Below are 4,054 nucleotides of genomic sequence, written 5' to 3' on the forward strand. Positions count from 1 at the left end.
TAAGCAAGGAGTTCTGGGGAAAAGTTATATAAATAGAGCTGTTGGAGTATACATAAGTCATTATCTTTATGGCTTCAACCAAAGCTTGTTAGGAAGTATTCAGTGAGGAGTTCACACTCAACAAGCAAGAAATACCAGCCAGCCAGCCTATACCTGTGCCTGTGCAATGAGCTGATGATAAAGTAGCTCTGCACCTATTGCTACTGCTCAGTGACCAACCAAACTGAAACTGAGACAAATGTTGAGACTTTAGTCTGGCACCTGTATGAATATGGTAGTATTTCTTCCTAACTGGAATCAATATACAGTGTACTGATGTCTTATAAAATGCCTTACCTATCAACAGAATATGCACATAATTTTCTCAGAATGAAAGAGACATTTTATGTCAAAGGAGAAGTGATAATAAACTCCTGATTGTATAATTCATTTTCTATATATAATAGTTGGGAAACATCTGGCCCAAGAGATGAAGATTCAGGGAGGAAGAAGAGTTTGAGCTTTGTGCTGTCTTCTAGAATGAGATAGATGCATTGAACTTAAAACCAATATATTGCATTTTGTCTCCAATTCTAGATTCTCTATAAACCAAAGAGAGTAAATAGGAATTACTAGCTTAGCTCACTGTTGGACTCAGTTATCCATTTATAGAATTTTGATTTCCCATTTTTAAGAACTTGGGATCTGCAGTTTATAGGTACTGGTTCATGGCAGGGAAGGACAGCTACATAAGAATAAGCTATTTATTGATCTGGAAGATGTACAACACTTGGCTACTTTGGCTTTTCATAATGGTGGACAAGCAGACAAAGAAAAGAAAGTCATTTACTGGTTAAAATAATCAATGCTCATTACCAAAAATAACTAAGGTTTTCACCACATAATGAAAGCAAGTAGTATTCTGAGGTTGAGGAAATTTATTTAGGTGTGTTTAGTGTTCCCTGTCAAATAATTAATGTCACTGGGCACTTAGAAGAATTAAAATACCAAAAATGGGAGGAATGGTAGGAGTTCAGACCATTTAGTGGTTGAAGTCTTTGGTCTCCCCACTAGGCAAAGTAAACTGGCCAAAGTGTTGACAAAAGGTAAGGGACATTTGAATGGTTTTGATGGATGAGAGATGATGAATATTTAATACAGCCTTGGAAAGGCTGAAGCAGCAGGGACTGTACTTTTGTTTTCCTATTATCTTAGGGTTTCCAGGGAATTGTGACTTAAAGCTATCTGGAAAGGCACCCTTTATTGATTGGAAGTATATGTGTTCTCTTAGGAAAGAGTGAGTACATCCAGTAGTGACCCTATGTTGTCCCGTGAAGGATAGGTATAATGAGAATAAACAATTGGATCTGTGTTGTGAATATACACTTGATTGTATATTTTCAACAATTTTGATGTCTCCTTCAGGTTCCCACAAATAATGTGAATAAGCAAGTGGATCTGTGTTGTGAATATACACTTGATTATGTATTTTCAGCAATTTTGATGTGCTCCTTCAGGTTCCCATAGTTCACTTAAACCCTCTGCTGCTTACCCTGTCTCAGCTTATAGGACAATGTGGTTTCAAAGAGTTGCTTTCCATGGATGCTGAACCTTCTTTATTAGCTGCAGGCAGGATGGTCAGCCAATGCCAGGAATATTTGTTGCCTGAAGGGAATCCTAAAGGACATGGGAACTGACTTCCTGGCTGGTGATCAAAGTGACCCATGAATACAGCTTCAAATTGCAAGAGAGTTATCACCCCACAGGATGCATCTCGACCATGGAAATTAGAAGACAGGAAAGGGTTAAACTTATACATCTCTTTCTTTTCTACCTCCCATGGACTGATTTCAGGCATAGCTTCTGAGTAGAAGTTATTTGAAGAGATCCTACATGGCTGAAAAACCTAGTATGTGTGGCTCTTTCTGACTTTTCTCAGGAAGTCAATTCTAGTATTTTAATAATCCTCTGAATTCTCTATCCTTCTTTTGTCTTCATACTCAGTGCCCTGGGTTTTCAGTAACCAAATAAGAATTTGCTCCAGGAGCAAAATTACTGGGATTTTCTGAAAATTCCAGGCTAAGTCAGTGATTTTACATTACCTTTTTTTCCTCTTCCATAGAAATCATATTATTTTATATTTTAAACAATTGGCTGTTTCTTCAATCTCATCATATTAGAATAGTTTCAAACACAACTTTTTGCTCATCTGGAAGACGTGAATATATATCTTCTTGTAATTTTGACTTACAGTTAGAGTGGTATAAGAAATCTGAGCACATATTCATATATTTAAGAGGCAAATGTGTGTATTTGTTGGCGAGCTTTTGTGCATATATTGAGCCCATTTTTGGAGTTGTTGGTCTTGTATTAATTTAAAATTTAGATTAGAATGTATAAAATGTTATCACATGAGTGAAACTTGATCTGTACTGTATATGGTAAAATTATAGTCTAAAAAATCGAGTTTCAACTTTTTAGGCACATTTTATTGAAGAGGCACAAATTCTACAGAGTACTACAATTTCTTACTTCCTTATTATCACCAGTAGTTCCTACTTCTGTATTCTAAATTTCTTGACTTTGTGATTTTAATTTTTTCAAATTTTTGATATCATGGAAGTTGATAGTGATAATATCTTGCACATAAAAATGGCATTTACCTTAGCATTTGTAACAATATTGTTTTACATCAAAACATCAAATTTTACTATTCATATACTGCTGCAATGATCAATGGAACTATCCTTTTCCAAATTTTGCCATTTCAAAGCATTGCCACTTTTTATTATCTTGACCTTTACAATTATTTTTCTAGGCCGAGTGCAGTGGCTTATGCCTATAATCCCAGCACTTTGGGAGGATGAGACAGGTGGATTACCCAAGGTCCCGACTTCAAGACCAGCCTGGTCAACATGGCAAAGCCCTATCTCTAATTTTAAAAATTAAAAAATTATCTGAATGTGGTGGTGGATGCCTGTAGTCCCAGCTATTCAGGAGACTGAGGCTGGAGAATCACTTGAACCCAGGAGGCAGAGGTTGAAGTGAGCCTAGATGGCACCACTGCATTCCAGCCAGAGCAACAGAGTGAGACTGACTCAAAAAAATAAAATAAAATTTTTGTCCTAAATTTAGGACTTTATACCGTGATGTGGTTTGGTGCTGTGTCCCCAGTCCAGTTTCAAGGGATAACCCTCATTATCCCCACATGTTGAGGGCAGAACCTAGTGGGAGATGATTGGATCACAGGAGTGGTTACCCACATGCGGTTCTCATGATAGTGAGTGAGTTCTCATAAGATCTGATGGTTTTGTAACTGGCTCTTCTCGCTTTGTTCAATCATGCTCTGTTACCTGCCACCATGTAAAATGTGCCTTTGCTACTCTCTCACCTTCCGCCATGATTATAAGTTTCCTGAGGCATCCTCAGCCATGCATAACAGTGAATCAATTAAACTTCTTTTTTTTATAAATTACCTAGTCTCAGGTATGTCTTTACAGCAGTGTGAGAACAGACTAATACATACTGTAAAGGAAAATTAAAAATCTCAGTGATCCCCCAAGTTCTTACAGAAAAGGGAATGTTAAGCCTGAAGGTGAAGTCATTGCAACACCCTCTTCCAAAAGAATATCTGTTGCTCTCAGTAGGCATCAGCCAGATCTCCATGGAAAGGTAAAAGGTCTCTGGTATCTGTCAAACACTGATTCCACAGATTATTTCTAAGCAAAGTCTTTGCTGGTCTCCCATAAATAAGGGCATACTAATTATAAGTTTAGGTCTACCTTCTAAGTCTACCTCCTAAAAGTAATGTCTGTTCGATTATCTTACCAGGGCAAAACAAAGACAAGACTCATTCCTCTATCCACTCAGAGATATCTGTATAATTGACTCTTCCTTTCCTCTCTTCTCTGTAGACATTCACTTCACTTATGTAAAATGTAGATTTACTGGGTATTAACTAAAGTTTCACAGGAATGTAACTATTCACCTTATCACCTACCTGCCCCTTTTCCTACATACCTTTGGCCCCTTTAGGAAATTTATAAATACTAAACCATTTCCAGATGTACAGTAA

This window comes from Rhinopithecus bieti, unplaced genomic scaffold (assembly GCF_001698545.2).
Source record: "Rhinopithecus bieti isolate Rb0 unplaced genomic scaffold, ASM169854v2 scaffold_21891, whole genome shotgun sequence".
Lineage (NCBI taxonomy): Eukaryota > Metazoa > Chordata > Mammalia > Primates > Cercopithecidae > Rhinopithecus > Rhinopithecus bieti.